The 17,761-nt window shown below is 42.0% G+C and overlaps 1 protein-coding gene across 2 annotated transcripts in view; it reads right to left on the bottom strand.

Annotated features, from left to right (window-relative positions):
- Positions 1-17,761, bottom strand: part of BCAR3 (BCAR3 adaptor protein, NSP family member) — a 314,683-nt gene that overhangs the window by 202,638 nt on the left and 94,284 nt on the right. For both annotated transcript variants that reach the window (XM_078155007.1, XM_078155008.1), the window contains one exon: positions 4,512-4,641. The gene's annotated coding sequence lies outside the window, so the exon portion shown is untranslated. The remainder of the gene's footprint in view (positions 1-4,511; positions 4,642-17,761) is intronic.

The following is a 17,761-nucleotide window of genomic DNA, read 5'->3' as shown; positions in this document are numbered from 1 at the left end:
TAGAGCTAGAAGCATAGTAGATATTATTTATGCCAAGCCTCTCATTTATAGATAAGGATGCTGTGAGAAATAGAGGTAAAATAATTGACTCAAGGTCATACAACTGATTAGGGCCCAACATGGACTAGAATGTTGGTTTCCTAAATCCTTGTCCCACATCTTTCTCATCATATGATGCTGACTTTGTAATTTCCATCACTAGGGGACAGATGAGGTTGGTATCTGAGGAGGGGGGTGGAGAAAGTGGTGAAGAGCATTTCTGAGTTCCCCATGAAATCACACTGTGCGGAGAGCTGTTTACTACTCCAAACCTATTAAGCCAGTCTCAGACCTGAGATCCTGAAATAGCCTGTTGGAGAAAAGTTGTGTGGAACAAGAAGGGAAAGCCCCACGGTCCTTGGCCAATAGCGCCTCTGCATCAGGTCAAGTCATGTCAACCAACAATTACCACATGCCAAACTTAGTGTTAAAATCCAGAGATACAGAAAAGGGCAAAAACATGGTCTCTGCCTTCAAGGACCCACCTTCTTCTTGTTAAATATTTGCTTTTACAAAATGATATCTACTTTGAAGATATAGCAGCAACGAAAGTGCAATCTTTCCCCCCCAACACCTGGGGCATGCTCTCCCCTATACCACCTGGTCTCTGAGGACAGCAGGCTCGGACTTAGCAGTTTTTTTTTTACTATTCATTTTTAAATTTTTGTTATCAATAACATTTTTAATTTTTCATAACATTTTATTTCCCCCCTAAATTACACATAAAAACAATTTTTAACATTTTTATTTAAAGTTTTGAGTTTCAAATTCTATCTCTCCCTCCCTAGCCTCCCCCTTCCTGAGATGGCAAGCAATCTGATATAGGTTATACACTCAGCATAGTTTTGACATAACATTGGTCCCACCAAGGAGGTTGTGCACATTCTAATGGGGAAGAAAACATGAAAATAACCAGGTATACACAAGACATATACAGAGTAGATGGAATCTCATAGAGAAAGGTACTGGCAACTGAGAAAAGTATACAAGAGATACTATTTGAGGTGAGTCTTGGAGCAAACCAGCTAAGGGGCAGAGGTGAAGAGGGAAAGAATTCCTGTCTTGGGGGCCAGCCAGCACAAAGGCAAAGGAGGGTGTGTGTGTGTGTGTGTGTGTGTGTAGCCAGCAAATAATGGGTATTGCTGAATTGTCAAGTGGATGGAGGGGTGTAAAGTGTAAGAAAACTGGAAAGGTTGAAAGGGACCACGTGAAATTACAAAAAATATTAAATGCTAAGCAGAGGATTTCATATTAGATCTTGGAGGTAACAGGGAGCCAGATTGAGGTTTATTGAGTTGGGGGCTGGGGTGGGGAGAGATATAGTTAGACCTAATCTTTAGAATAATCTGGGCACTAAAGGATACCATTCATCTCATACAGCTGGGATGAATGGTGGGAACTTTTTCTTCCAGAAGGCATGCATTTTATTATATTCTTTATTGCCCCTATGTGAGAACTGAAGTAGATGAGATCAATTAAAGGTTTTCCTTTGTCTGGGAAAGAGGTCCCAGGGTGTTTGCTATTTGCTTCTTGTGCAAGCAGGGATGAGGGGCAAACATGAAAGACAAACAAAGCTGGAAAGGGCAAACTTTGTAGGGATCTCGGAGAGATAGGGGAGGGAGGGATCTGGGAAGAACTCACTACATTGTACGCCTATCTCTTTATAGGTGACCAGACTGCTTAGGGGAGAAAGTTATACAACCACAGCTACAAAGAGCCAGCTTCAATTTCTGAAATAATTGTAATTATGTGAAATAACTTCATTATTGAAATAATTGTAATTGTGCATAATAATTTCCATATTGAAATAATTGTGATTGTTGCAATAATGAAATTATTACAAACAGTTACTAACTCAGGGGTGGATTATTTAGTTTGTGATTTATCCTGGTCCTTGATACACAAAGACCTTTCTGGACCTCAGTTTCCTCACCTGTAAAATGGGGATAATAGCCTCTGTATTACCTACCCCCACAGAGTTGTTATGAGTTAAGAGTTCTTTAAACTGTAAGGCCCTAAGCGAATGTCAGAAATCAATCAGTCAATCAATCAACAAGCTTTTATTTGTAGAGCCTACTATGTGTTAAGCATTGGGAATACAAAGGCAAAAGTGATAGACCTCCTGCCTTCAAGGACCTTACATTCTATGGGGGGAAACAATATACAAAGAGACAAGTATACAGAATGAATACTGGGTGGTTTTGGGAGGGATGGCACGCACACCTGAGGGAATCTGGGAATGTTTCTCATCAAAGGGTTAGAGTTTTTAAGAAAACAAATTGATTCTTAAAAAATCAGCTATTCTCTCTCCCTGCCATTAGCCCCTTCACAAGGCAGTGTGTCCCAACAAAAGATGAAACTCACATCTCTCAGCTGCTTGTCTGGTGACAAAACCTCAGAATGCCCAAGAAGGGACATCAGAGGCCATGTGGTCTGACCCATACATAACCTGAACAAAAATCTCTTCTCCCACGTCCCCTATGGCTAATTATCTAGCTTTCAATCAATATCTCAATCAATAAACATTTATTAAGCACCTACTATTTGCCAGGCACTGTGCTATTCAGCTTTTCTTTGAGGACTTCTGCCAAAAGAAAACCACCGCCTTCCAAGAAAGCCTTATTCTACTTCTGGGCAGCTCTCTAAGCTTTTCCTTCCATCAAACCTGAGGCTGGCCTCTCTGCAGCTATCACTTCTTGTGCCTAGCTCTGTCCCCTAGCACCAAACAGATTAAGCCTGCTCCCTCCTCAAAGAGACATCCCTTCAATACTGGAAGATATCTTTCATATCTGCACCCAAATTTTCTCTTCTCTAGGTTGACTAACCATCTTCAGTTGGTGGTATAGTGGACAGGAGGTTGGACGTGAAGTCTGGAATTCCGTGGCTCAAATTTTACCTTAAACGCTTATTAGCTGTGTGACCCTGGAAAAATCACTTTACCTCTTAGCCTCAGTTTCCTCATCTACAAAATGGGAGGCTTGGATTAGATGGCCTCCAAACTCCCTCTCAGCTCCTAATCTATAATCCCATGATCCTTTACTTCATACACAGTGGTCTCTAGTTCCTTTGCCAGGCACCTTACCCTCCTGTGGATGAGTTTTCCAACTAAACAATCAACACCCTTCCCAAAACGTGGGCCCCAGAACCGAGCACAGTATTCCAGGTGTGGTCTGCCCAAGGCAGAATACAGTGGGACCAATATCTCCTTCATTCTGGACATTGCTGTTTGTTGTCTGTGTCTGACTCTTTGTGACCTCATTTGGGGTTTTCTTAGCAAAGATGTTGGAGTGATTTGTCATTTCCTTCTCCAGCTTATTATACAGATGAGGAAACTGAGGCAAAGAGGGTTAAGTGACTTGCCCAAGGTCACACAGCTAGTAAGTATCTGAGGCTGGGAGTCTTCCTGACCCCTTGCCCAGCGCTCTATCTACGGTAACACCTAGCTGAACATTATGCCTCTTTTAATGTGGGCTGAGATGACATTTTGTAGCTTCCTTGGCTTCCTTAATATAAATTGCCTTCTAGCCACAGTGACTCCCCCATCTTGTACTTGTGAAGTTGGCTTTTAAACCCCAAGAACAAGACTTCATGTTTGTCTCTAGGATTATGTAAACATTTTAGTTATCCCAGCTCTCTCTAAATAAAAGAGAAGCTGAAATTAGCATTGTCACTCACCTCGTCCAGAGAGAGGATACAAGTACTGGCCTCAGGATAAAACTTTCCAATTTCTCTTTCTAAAGAGAAGTGGGGGGACCACCCAGGAAACCGATCCCTGTCAAACTGAGAGTTCCCCAAAGGGAGTGGCCTCCTATGGCTGTTGGCAAAGACAGCAGAAACTTAGCTCCGAAGCGCACCCTTCCAAACAGGTGGTCTCAAGACTCTGGTAGGGATCATGTGACTTGGGAAGAGGGAGTTACCAAGACCCAACCAGCCACAGGCTCAGATCCCATCAGATCCCTTGGGCCAGGGCAGGGATGATGGAATGCTTACTAAGAAGAAATGGCCCGGGGCAGCTAGGTGGCTCAGTGGATAGAGCACCGGCCCTGAAGTCAGGAGGACCTGAGTTCAAATGTGGCCTCAGACCAAACACTTCACACTTACTAGCTGTGTGACCCTGGGCAAGTCACTTAACCCCAATTGCCTAAAAAAACCAAACAAACAAAGGAAAAAAAAAAAAGAAATGGCCCTGCTGGCTTTGGCAGGCGCTTCTTCAGCCTCTGCCTTTGATTCTCCAGAAGAAACTTCTTCAAAAAAGGGCTGAGCAGCTCATTTATCTGCGAGCCAGAGGAGGTGGCTGTACTTCCCTCCCCCCACTTTTAATTTTCCTTATTTATAACCACTGTTTAATTTTATTCCCTTTCCTAGGGACATGCCCACTATGTGTCCTAACCCTGCCTGAGGAACTTTTAGAAAGAGCAGGACAACTCTGAACCCCCCCCCCCCCAGTGTATGCACTAAGAGTGTCTACTCACCTCAGGACCCCTGGGGGCTGGTGGAGAGAGATAAGAAGGCAGAAGGATGTACTTCCCTTCTCCCTTTCTTAGCTATCCTCTGCACAGGGCTATTGTGGGCCATCAAAGAGAAAAGGAAAAACATTCAGTCCTAAAATAGGAAAAAAGGAAAAGGAATTGTTTTGCAGATAGGTTACTTGGTAAATAAAACATAAAACTTAGAACAGGGTCCCTTCCACACCCAGTACACTAGATCAAATGAGAAAAGATAGTATATCTAAAATGTTTTGTAAACTTTAAAGGCTATATAAATATGAACATCATCATTATTATTATTAGGTATAAGGAAATCCTGGTGAGGAAACTCTCTACCAATGCTGATCAATAGGTCCTCCACAACTTATAGACTCAGAGGGACTCACTGAGAGTTCAAATGACTGGCCTAAAGTCACACAGCCAGTAGGTTATATGTCAGGAGCTGGACTTGAACACAGGTCTTCCTGACTCCAAGTCTCTCTCCACTATTCTGCACAGCTTAGTTACTTGCTACCTAAGCTTAATTTAGAAATTTAAACTAAGCTAAAACAGGCATCACACACATATTCTCAAATGAGAGAATATGTGTCAAGCATGTTCTACAAATCTTAAAGTCCATATAAATTTGATTTTTTAAAATTATAATTATTACATGCCTCCAAGGCTACCTATACAAAAATACAGGTAGGTCATGGACAAGTTACACTGAATGCTGCTTCTCCCACCCTCAACCCCAAAGTTTTTACACAGGTGAATAACCAGGTAGGAGATTTGCCTTGGAGATAACAGTATAGGAAATGGGTTGAGTGTGAGTATTGAAGAGAAAGACAGCCTAACAAAGAGGACATAACCACAGAGTAGGTATCAGAAAATCTCAACCCCTGCCTCTGCCACTCAGTTACCCTGTAACCCTTCCCTTCAAAGGGACGCTTCAGAACCTCAGTTTCCTTACTTGTAAAATGGAGTTCATAAGACTTATAGTAGTTTATCTCACAGTCATTAGGAAAGAACCACTCTAGAAACTAGAGCTATTGTTGTAATAAGAAGCTTCATTGTTTTTAGGAACACCAGCTTCTCTCCTCAGGCTGTTTCTCTGAGTTACTACTCAGCTGCCACTCCTCCCCCACTCCAGTTGAACCCTAAAACAAAAGAATAAATAAAAATTTTTTTTAGAAAAGTGTTTATCATTACTGTAGGGACAACTCTGCATACGTTAGCCTCCAGGAGGTATGTTAAGTGTATTTTATTCAGTTTCAGATTTTGTATATAATCTAATGATCCTAGCCAGGAAACTCTGAAACCCCTAGTTGTGGTGTCCTATCTATAGCAGACATCTTCACTGGAGATACACTAATGGGTCACACAAGGCTAAATATAGATTCCATTTGAATCTCGGGCTTCACTTACTGCTCCCGGGTCAAACTGGTAGAAACATAAGCCAAGAGGAACAATGATGCTTCCAAGGACCTGCATTGAGCAGGCAATCTTTAAGTGATCCCTGTGAGGCAGGTAACTATTTCGATCATCTTTCCTCTGCAGACTTTGCCTGTAGAAAGAGCAGCTGGGTGCCATTGGGAGAGATCTTGCCACAGAATTCCACGGGAATAAATATCGCATCAAGAGAGTGGGTTTTCGCTTTTTCAGACCTTTGGGGAAAGGATAGCTTCTCAGAGTCTGTACTATGCAGTCGAGGGGCTTACTCAGACTGTATTTTGCACTACCTACTTTGGTAGTCTAGGGCATCAAAGTCGCTTGGTGGATAGAGTGCCCAGCCTGGAGTTAGGAAGACCTTGAGTTCAAATTTGGCCTCAGATACTTATTAGCTGTGTGACCCTGGGAAAGTCACTTAACCCTGTTTACCTCAGTTTTCTCATCTGTAAAATGAGCTGGAGAAGGAAATGGCAAACCAGCATCTTTGCCAAGAAAACCCCAAAATGAGGTCACAAAAAGTCAGGCAAGACTGAACAACAATACTGTTGCACTGTTAGTCTTTTCAATTATAGTATAAGTTAGTGAGGGCAGGTATTGTGTCAAATATTTCTTCTATGGCTCTTGTAGGCCTTCCTCCAGAGTAGGTTACATGTTTAGAGCTAGCTGCCATCTTTAAGATAATCTCATTTTATATATGAGAAAACTAAGGCTCAGGAGTATTGAATGAGTTATTCAACCTTAGGTAGGAATGAAGTAGCAAAAGCAAGATTTGAAACCAGCTCCTTCCTCTTCAGAACCTCTGCCTCTAACTTTCTGGACTTTGCCACCAAGTCCTAGGTTCCCTCTATCCCTGGAACTTTTCTAGGTCCTTGGTACTTTCTCACTCTGGAACATCCCTCTGCCATGCCTGCCTTCTATCATTAGTGAGGTCTTCCCTGGGACCTCCATTTTGGGCAGTAGCCAGTCAGCCTTGGTCCTCTCCCTGTCCTGCTTTCAACTTTCCAGAACCCCGGGAAGGGTACCTCTCCCTCCTTCCCTTTTTCAGTTCCATTTTGTTTGTTATTTTCCTCCATTCGAATATAAATTCCTTTAGATAAGGGTCTGTCTGATTGCTTATATTTTTATCCCCAGCCCTTAGTATAGTGCCTAGCACACAAGTGCTTAATAAATGCCTTGCCTTGCCTCTACTTCCAAATCCAGCACACTTTTTTCCTGTATCAAGTTGCTTCCCATATTTAGAAGGCACTTAATACTCACTCCCTTTTGTATAAACATTTTGGGGATGTCTTATCAACTTAACTTTTGCAACAAAGTCTCTGCCAAATCCACTCAATCATTCCTTCTCTTTTTAGACAGAGGTCATCAATCCAACCCTGTCATTTTACAGATGAGGAAACTGAGGCCCAGAAAGGTTTAGTGACTTGACCAGGGTCATACAACTAGAAAGTATTTGAGGTAGGATCCAAAACTAGGTCTCCCTGGCTTCAAATCCAGTGGTCCATCTATGAGGAGTATAGAGAGGTGCAGAGTGCAGAAAAGAGTGAGAAGAAAGAAATAACTAGAGAGTCTTCACTTGCCATTATCACCTTTTCTGCTGAACAGAAACTTAAGGATACATGGGGGGAGGGGCTTGAAATGCCACCCCCACTTCATTAAAGCCCAGCTCACAGAATAGGATCAGAGGATTAAGTGCCCTCTCCTCCATGAAACCTGTCTAATCCTTCCCATTGGTAATGACCTTCCCTTTTAGACCTCAGGTAGCACCTTGCTTTATGACTCTCTGTTGGGTTCATCTTGTCATATTGCATATTCTAGTTATCTGGATTTATGACATCTACCAGTGGGACTATAAGGTCCAAGGAGGGTATCTTATTTACATTTTGCATTTGCCCAGGATCTTGCACAGTGCTCTGTACACAGCAGGTGAATAATAAATGTAGGAAGGAAAGAAGGGAGGGAGGGAAAGAAGGAAGGAAGGAAGAAAGAAAGAAAGAAAGAAAGAAAGAAAGAGAAAGAAAGAAAGAAAGAAAGAGAGGGAGGGAGAAAGGAAAGAAGGAAGGAAGGAAGGGAAAGAAGGAAAGGAAAGAAGGAAGGAAGAAGGAAGGAAGAAGGAAGAAAGGAAGGAAGGATGGAAGGAAGAAGGAAGGAAGGAAGGAAGGAAGGAAGGAAGGAAGGAAGGAAGGAGAAAGGATAACTAAGAGCTGCACTTTTGAGTCATCCAATCAACACTTGACATATTCTGATCTAGAGGGAAAAAATTTCCCCCAAATTTCTTGCAGTTAAACGTGTCTAAACAAGTAATTTTCTTTTCTTTTCTTTTTTAAAATGTTTTATTGACATCTTTTGGATGACAAAAGCTCAACATCGTTTTTTACATAACTTTCATTCCTAAAACCTTCCCTCTCCTCCTACACAATGAGCTATCCTTTGTAACAAAGATTAAAAAGGGGGGGAAGCAGTTCAGCAGCACAGTCAGCACATTAACTGTCTAACAGAATGCACAACATTCCATATCAGTGATCCTCTTCCTCGCAAAGAAGGGAGACAAGTCATCAGATTATTTTTTAAATAAAATTTTATTTATGTCCTTTTCCTTATGTTGCCTCTATTTCTCCCTGTCTCCCTCCCTAGAGAGCTATCCTGTCACGTCATTTTCAAAATGACTGAGCCTTCCACTCAAACAGCAAGTCTTGAGACAAACTAAAATCTTGAGGAATTCAGCCTACCTGGAGTCAATTATATACGTAACTCCTTTCCCTACTCATTGCTCTCCTCTCTACTTCCTCTGCCTCTATTTGCATTGTGTAATGGGTCTCAGGGGCTGCTCTTTCCTGAAGAATAAACTCTGTTTCAGTGAATCATCAATCAGATGTGAGGGTAAAGTCAGGGAGGAGCTCTGAGATGCAGATCATGATAAGAAGTCAGCTCCCCTTTACTGAGAAGCACTGAGTCACCTAAATAAGCAGGAAGAGCGTGAGAATGGGGCCTGGAAAAAGCTATATTAGAATTTCAGGAGAGGCTTAGGCTCCAATTCAATCCCAAAGCATTTATGAAGAGCCTACTAAGTTCTTGGTAGTGTGTTAGGTTCCCAGGTACAAAACAAAAACCAATTCCTTCCCTTATGGAATTTACATTCTATTGGGATAAGAGTGGGAGATACAGCACGGAAATAGATAAGTGAATGCATGATAATTTGTGCAGGGAGAGAGCCCCAGCAATGAAGGAGACCAGGAAAGACTTCCCTGAAGCAGATGGTACAAGAGCAAGTCTATGAAGGGAGTTCCACTGAAATTTTTCCACTTAGGAGGAAACCAGGACTCAGTGAACACTGACTTTATACAGAGGGAAGCACTGAAGTTCTAGAAAATAAATGACCCTTTTTGGAGCCTCATTTTAGAAAAGAAAGCTCCAATCGGTCTAGATGGCGAAGGGTAGAGAAGAGAGGGATAGAGTGGAAGCTGATTGCATCAGGCACAGAACGTTGGTGTTGGGCATGTACATTGCTGTCTCATGAACCCCTTCTACTTTGTAAAGAGAGGGCAGGGAGCAAAGAGGGGGAAAGTATAAGAGAATAGGATGGGGGAAATAAGTAATTGATGATCCTAAAGTGAATGTGAATAGGATAAACTTACTCATAAAACAGAAGATGGCAGAATGAATTAGAATACAACAACACGTTGTGGCAAAAAAAATACACATGAGTCATGAAGACATACAGAGTTAAATTAAGGGGCTGGAGCAAAATCTATCATGCTTTCCCTGAAATATAAAAAGGAAGGAGTAGTAATCAGATTTCAGACAAGGCGACAGCAAAAATAGACTTGATTAAAAGAGATAAACAGGAAAGTTATATTTTGCTAAAAAGTACCATAAACAATAAACTAATATCAATATTAAATGTATATGCACTGGGTAGGCTAACATATAAATACTTAAATAAAAAGCTAACCTAATTACAGGAAAAACAGACAGTAAAACTATAATAGTGGGGATCTCAATGTACCCCTTCAGACACAGATAAATCTAACCAAAAAGAAAGTCCTGCTATAAAGAGATAGATCTGCATCCAGACGGCACAGTGGATAGAGTGCTGGCCCTGTAGTCAGGAGGACCTGAGTTCAAATCTGGCCTCAGATACCTGCTGGCTATGTGACCCTGGGCAAGTCACTTAATCCTGTTTGCCTCAGTTTCCCCATTTGTACAATGAGCTGGAGAAAGAAATGGCAAATCACTCCAGAATCTTTGCCAAGAAAACCTCAAATGAGGTCATGGAGAGTCAGACATGACTGAAAAAAACTCAACAATGATCCTGCATCCTGAAGTCATGCTAACATACATGCAAACATGAGTACACACAACCCTCTTGCCATATACAGTTATATCACGTAAGGTTTGCAAATCAGTTTACATTCCTTGTCTCACTTGACAAAGATCAAAATCTAGGAGTCATATTGGACTCCTCACCATCTCTTACCCGCCATATCCAATCTGTTGCCAAGGCCTGTCAATTTCACCATCTCTCAAATATCCCCCCGTCTCTCCTCTGACACTACCACCACTCTGATGCAGACCCTCATCACCTACTACCTTGATTATTGTGATAGCCTGCTGGTGGGTCACGTCTCTCCTCACTCCTATCCATTTTCCATTCTGCCACTAAAGTGATTTTCTAAAAAGCCCAAGTCTGGCCATGGCACCCCTCCTGACTCGATAAACTCCAATGGTTCCCTATTGCCTTCAGGATTAAATACAAAATCCCTTGTTTGATGTTCAAAGCCCTTCATAACCTTATCCCCTCACCCTACCACCTTTCCAGGCTTCTTATACCTTACCCTGCCCCCAACCATTCTCTTTCATCCAGTTACACTGCCCTCCTTGCTGTCCTTGGCCCTAAGCATTTACCCCCATGCCTGGAATGCTCTCCTTCTACATCTCTACCTCCTGGCTTCCTTGGCTTCCTTCAGGTCCAGCTACAACCTCACCTTCTACGGGAAGCTTTCCCCAATCTCTTTTAATTCTAGTGCCTTCTCTTTTAATATTATTTCCTATTTTTCTTGTGTATAGTTTGCTTGTACATAATTGTGTGCTTGTTGTCTCTTCCATTAGATGGCGAGCTCCTTGAGGGCAGGGAGGAGTCTTTTGTCTTTCCTTTGTATCCCCAGCACTTAGCAGAGCACCTGGTACATGGTAGGCACTTGATAAATGTTTTGCTTATTGACTGACTGACTGACCTTTACAACAACCCCATGAGGTAGATGATATTATTATCCCCTTTTTAGGATGAGGAAACAGACTCAGAGACATGAAGTCCTTCTATTGGCAAAACTTTACAGATAGTAGGACTTAATAATTTTTAATACCTTATTTTTCATAGGAATATCTGCTATTAGTCCCTCCCACCCCACTTAAATGCCTATGAAATATTTCTAGAGTGAGAAGACTTAGTCATCCAAGTCACCCAAAGACCCACACAATCTAGGCGTTCTTGGTGGGAGCTTCTTGTTCATGGAACGTGGCATACATAGTTGTTCATGGAATGTATTGTCTCCGCTTAAATACCCTAAGAAACGTGCACACTTCCCCTTAACAACAGCTGAGAGGGCACTTTGGCTTAAGTGACTTTCCCAGGTTTCACAGCTAATGTCTGAGGCAAGATTCAAATCCAGGTATTACTGCCTCCCAGTCCAATGCCCTGTCCTCATGCTACCAAGTAACAAGTAACTTCTTGAGGTCTGCTATCACCTATCAAGTCGTATGGTCCCAACATCTCTCCCGAGGGTGAGAGTTATAGGCAGAAGGTATCCAGTCCACATGAACTGAAAAGCACAGGGTCTGAGGCAGGGTCAAAAAAAGGAAGCCAAAAAGTTCCAGTGTCCATCTTTCTGTCTCCTTCCCTCAGCTCACCTAGGTTTGAGCACTGCCTGTCTTCAGCGTTTCCTAACAAGCCAATTTCGATTTTTCAGAGACCCAGAACCAAGAACTGCATAATGAAAGGTTTGTGACCTCACTGCTGCTTGGGAGTCATTACACCAAGTCTCAGAGGTAAAGATCTCATTGGGTATTGTAGGGATGTGACTTCCTCCCAGGCCACTGAATTTAGGAGAAAGGCATTAAATGTCGCTGAGTTTGTCTCCATTGCTCCTAGACACATCACTCTGTCAGATATAAAACCAAGGCACTTCATGTAAGACTAGAGCTCAGATAACAGCAACTCATCCCAAGTATGAAAACATAGTAGCCGACAGGCAGCTCAGCAGAATGGAACCGACTGGCTTGAAAGCCTTCGTGGAGGGCTCAGGGCTAGGATTTCAGGAACATGGGTTCTAGCAGCTCCCAAGGGAAGGGAAGGAATGCTTGCGTCCACACTTGCCTTTTGTTTTCAAGAGCTCTGATATCCCTGCTACAACAAGGGTGCCTTTTTTTTGTAGTTAAAGCCACTGGAACCCAAGGCCATTCCGGGGCAGGCCTTAATCTCAAACTCTTAATCTCAAAGCCTAGAGCTGCTAACATGGGCCAGAAGATGTGCTGGGATCTGGCTGCAGCAATGCAATCTCAAATGGAATAATACACACGTGTACCTAGTCATATGCAAAAACTATTTTAGAAGCCATGTGTAAATCATGTGACTTCATTTATTTCAGTTGCATCTGACTCTTTGTGATCCCATTCGGGGTTTTCTTGGCAAGGATACTAGACTGGTTTGCCATTTCCTTCTCATTTGACAAATGAGGAACTGAGGCAAACAGGGTTAGGTAACTTGCCCAGAGTCACACAGCTGGTAAGTGTCTGAGGCCAGATTTGAACTTGGAAAGATGAGTCTTCCTGACTCCAGGCCTGGTGTTCTATCCACTGTGCTACCTAGCAGTCCCTATGTGTGACCTTAGAGGTCACCTAATCTAACCCTTTCATTTTATATTTAAAAAATTTTTATTGCTATCTTTTGTTTTTATATTGTCATCATTTTCCAATATATTCCTCCAATTCTCACACCCAAAAAGGCAGCCCTTGTAAAATAAATAAGAGGGGGAAAAAAACAGTTTGGCAAACTAAGACATCAACAAAATCTGACAGTTTATGCAATATTCCATATCCATAGTCCTTTGCAAAGAAAGAGGGGAGGTATATTTTCACATTTGTTCTTTAAGGTTAACCTTGGTCATTATAATTATACCACATCCAATTGTAGCTTTTTGGTTCTCTGCATTTATATTACTGTAATCAATATCTATATTGCTTTCTGGGTTCTGCTTATCTCATTTTTATCAGTTCATATAAGTCTTCTCATGCTTCTTTCTATTGCTTAGCTACCAGAACTCTGTATTGAAATCTTTTATAAATATAATAATCCTTTTGTTATTTTTTAAAATTAAATTTTGTTTTTAAAAATTGAACAGAAATCTGTTTTCTCTCCTTTCCACCTCCCCACCCCTCTTCATTAGGGAAACAAATGAAATAAAATCCTTGTAACAAATATACATAGCTAAGCAAAACAAATTTCCTCATTGGCAGTATCCAAAAATATCTATTTCTCATTTACACCCGCAGTGGATAGAATGCTGAGCCTGGAGTCAAGAAGACCTGAGTTAAGATCCAGGCTCAGACACTTACTAGCTGTGTGAACCTGGACAAGTCACTTAACCCTGTTTGCCTCGGTTTCCTCATCTGTAAAATGAGCTGGAGAAGGAAATGGCAAACCACTCCAGTATCTTTGCCAAGAAAACTCCAAATGCAGTCATGAAGAGTCCAACATGACTGAACATCAACAACAAATCAATCCCTCATCCCTCTGTCAGAATGCGGATAGCACGCTTCATCACCAGTTTGCTGGCCTTGTAGACAGCCTTTGGGTTCATCAAAATTGTTACGGCTTTCAAAGTTATTTGTTTTTACAATTATTGCTGTTATTACGTAAATCGTTCTTCTGGACCTGCTCACTTCACTGGGTACCCGTTCGTGCAAGTCTTCTCATGTTTCTTCGAATCCTTTTTGAAATAATCTCTTAGAAATAATTACCTGACTGCTTATACACAATAGTGTCCCATTACATTTCTAGATCCCAGTTAGTTCAGCCCGTTTGAGAGGCAGCCTCTTACTTCCTACAAAACCAACAAGGTTTTGTTTTTATTTTTGCCACCACCACCACAACTGGTCTAAATATTTTTGTACATCTAGGACTTCTTGCTCTTTCTTAGATTTCTTCATGGTATAGTCCTAGTAGTGGTATATGATGGTATGACCCTATCTTTGGTGGTTCTGGGTCAAAGGGTATACACAGTTTAGTAACTTTTGAGACGTTGTTCCAAATTGCTTTCCAGAATGAGTAGAAATTTTTGTTATTTGTCCTTCATTCTTGAAGAGGACCATGACATCAGTGAGGTGATGCCATGACATGCAAGTGAATTGGATTTAAGTGGGGGAGGGCTGTGCAAAGTCACCAGCCTCACTTTCTCCTCCAGGGCCATTTGTATCCAATGGCAAGACATAGATCAGGATTACTGGAGATGGCCCCTGGATACAATAGGAGACTTAGTCCTTTTTTTTTTTTTATCCACAGTAAGCATCATAACATTTTGTTCATAGCATTCTTTATACAGAATAAGCTTCACTGATATTTAATTCACTGTAGCATCCTGATGGTGGTGAAGCACATAATTACATTAATTGAAAACAAAGCACTTTTGACTTTTAAAAATTACACATATATGCATATATATTTATATTCAGTTGACAAATAGCATCACAGTTATTACTGTGTAACCTAGGCCTTTTTAAGCTAAGGTCTTTAACAGGTCTCAGTTTGACTTAATCACTGGATTAAGGCCAGGTAAGAAATGAGGCTAAGAATGGCCTCTTTTAGAAATGTTTATAACTCAATTAAATTCAGCAAGCAATTACTAAGCACCTCCTATTTATAAGGCCCTGAGCTGGGTTCTTGGGATACAAAGCTAGCTATGATATAGATCCTACTCTTAAGAAGCTTACAGTCTGACAAGGGGAAAGACAAGTACACAAGGAGAGTAGGAAAACCGTGAAGGAGAGATCGAGGCAAAGTAATTTGAGAAGAAAGAGGACATTTTCCTCTGGGGATGGGAAGTCAGGAAACAGTTCATGGAAGAAGTGGTACCTAAGTCTGGCCTTGAAGAGGGACATCAACAGATGGAGGTAGGTGGGGTTCCACACATGAGTCAGTCAGTCAGAAAGAGTTTGTTGAGTACCTACTATGTGCTGAGTGGCGGGGATACAAAGAAAGATAAAAGACAAGCCCTGTTCTTGAGGATCTCATAGTCGAATGTAGCAGACAACACGCAAGCAACTATGTACAAACAAAGTATATACAGGATAAATAGGAGGTAATGGACAGAGGGAAGGCGTTAGCATTGAGGGGGATCAGGAAAGGGTTCTTGTGGAATGTGGGGTTTTGTGCAGGACTTGAGGGAAGCCAGGAAGTGGAGATGAGGAGGGAGACCATTCCAGAGATGTCCAGAGAGTGGAGAGGGAGGGTCTCATGAGGAAGGAGGAAAGGAGAGTGGAACAGAGAATGGTAAAGTTTAGATGGAAAACACAACAAATGAAAGAAAAGGAGGAGCAGGAGATAAGACTGGACTGGACCCTGATTGTGAAGGTCTTTAAATGCTGTGGTCTGGAGCTCCTGAAAGGCAGCATAGTCACAGTATTGTATTTGGAAGATTCCTTAGATTGCTGAGTGGAGCATGGATTAGGGAGAGAATAGGCTGGAGGGGAGAGGACTAGTGAGGACAGGGTGGGAACCTGCAGCCTTGAGGCCACATGTGGCCTTCTGGGTCCTTGGCTATGGTCTTTTGACTGAGTCTAAGTTTTGCAGAACAAATCCTTTTATTAAAAGGATTTGTTCTGTGAAGTTGGGATTCAGTCAAAGGGCTGCACTTGAGGACCTAGAGGGCCATGGACCTCAGGTTCCCCACCCTTGAGTCAGGATGTTAGAATCATTTTGGTCAGAAGTGATGAGGTCCTAAACGAGTTGTGTTGCCAGGAATGGAGAAGAAAAATCAGAAATTAAGGATGTTGTGAAGAGAAACAATAGAACTTGGCAACTGACTGGATGTGTGGAATAAGGAAAGGGAATTGGGGTGGTATAATGGAAAGAGTCCTGGGTTGGGATTCAGAGAATCGGGTTCTTATTTCAGCTCTGTTACTATGTGCCCTTAGCATAACAGAGTGCTGGACTTGGAACCAGTACCAATGTGACCCTGGGTAAGTCACTTCACTTTTTTTCCCTCAGTTTTCTCATTTGGAAAGTGAGAGGACTGGATTTGATGACCTCTAAAGTCTCCTACAGCTCTAAATCTATCATCCCGTAAACCTATGAAATCACATCACCTTTCTGGGCCTTGGTTTCCTCATCCGTGAAATGAGGGAGTCACACTAGATAACCTCTAAGGCCCCTTTCAGCTCCGAGTCTTTGAGTCAAAGATGAATCCAAGGTGAAGAGATTGAAAAAATGGTGTGTCCTGGCTAGAAATAGACACATTCAAGCGATGGGCAGGTTCAGGGTGGGCAGAAGATAATGAGCTCTCTTTCAGAGCTAGGATCATAGAGTTTAGAGCTGAAAGGGCTATGCAGATCCTGTAGGCCAGCTTCTCACTGGACAGACAAAAATGTGAGGCCCTCTTGCCCAGGGGACAAGGTAGGAAATAACAGCTTTGGCCTTTAACCCAGGTTCTCTGACACTCAACCCACCTTCCCCAAAGCACCTGCAGCTCTACCAGTAATTAATGCCAGAGTCCTTGAATCCCTCAAAGCACTATAATGTAAGCTTCTTGAGAATGATTGTTTTATTCCTGCTCTTTGTATCTTCAGCACCCAGACAATGCCTGGCAAACAGTAGGTGTTTAACAAATGCTTGATTGAGCCACCAAAGCACAGAGGTGGCTACGTGAAGGGTTTGAAGTGATAGTCCTATATCTGCGTGGATTTAGGCACCAGGAAGTCGGAAATAGAGATCCGGGAATCATCACCAGAGACTGTTTTCTTAAAGCAAAACTCACTTGCATACTTTGCAATCACAATACCTGTTTGTATCATATTGGGGGACGTCCATTGACCAACAGATAAGGACCAGACCCGTGATTTCCTGGCATGGGGAACACCCAGAGGAGGAAACTGGGACTTCAAGGACCTGGGTCACATAGCCAAGGCTGTATGGGCCATTTCAGTGGGACTCGAGCCCAGGTTTTCCTTTTTCTTAGACCAGCTTTCTACCCAGTATGTCACACTGAACAATAAGACTGAAAACAAACAAACAAACCTACAGACAGTATTTTTATTTCTCCTGCTATAATTATAATATAGCACTATTATCTTTTGATATTAGTCTACCTACAGAATACTCAACAAATCTACTAGTCTGTAGTCTCTAATAGACTAATATATCTCTCGGTTTTTATTTTTATAAAGAATCCTAATTGTTGCTTAGGGTCTGGATAAGCAAGTCCTAGCAACAGAATAATTGTAAAGTGGTTCATTTTAATTCAGTTTAATTTGATTCAACAAACATTTATTAAGCACCTACCAGGTTCGGAGCACTCTACTACATGCTGGGGTTAAAAACCACACAGACATAATGCAAAACCCAACCTCTTGATAGAGGAGGGAAACTGGAAGGAGGAATGAGGGAGGAAACCAGATGAGCAGTTATTACACTAGACTCAGTAACTATTAATTACCTAAGTGGTAAGAGTGCTCCACTGGCATGTGGGAGCCATGCATGCAACCTCCTATGGGAAGATTCTTCCAATCCTACAAGTTTGATGATTGAATGGTTGATT

This window comes from Phascolarctos cinereus, unplaced genomic scaffold, assembly GCF_003287225.1.
Source record: "Phascolarctos cinereus isolate Bilbo 61053 unplaced genomic scaffold, phaCin_HiC Scaffold_5;HRSCAF=322, whole genome shotgun sequence".
Classification (NCBI taxonomy): domain Eukaryota; kingdom Metazoa; phylum Chordata; class Mammalia; order Diprotodontia; family Phascolarctidae; genus Phascolarctos; species Phascolarctos cinereus.
The sequence above is the reverse complement of the archived record's forward strand: the minus strand, read 5'-3'. Positions and strand labels throughout refer to the sequence as shown.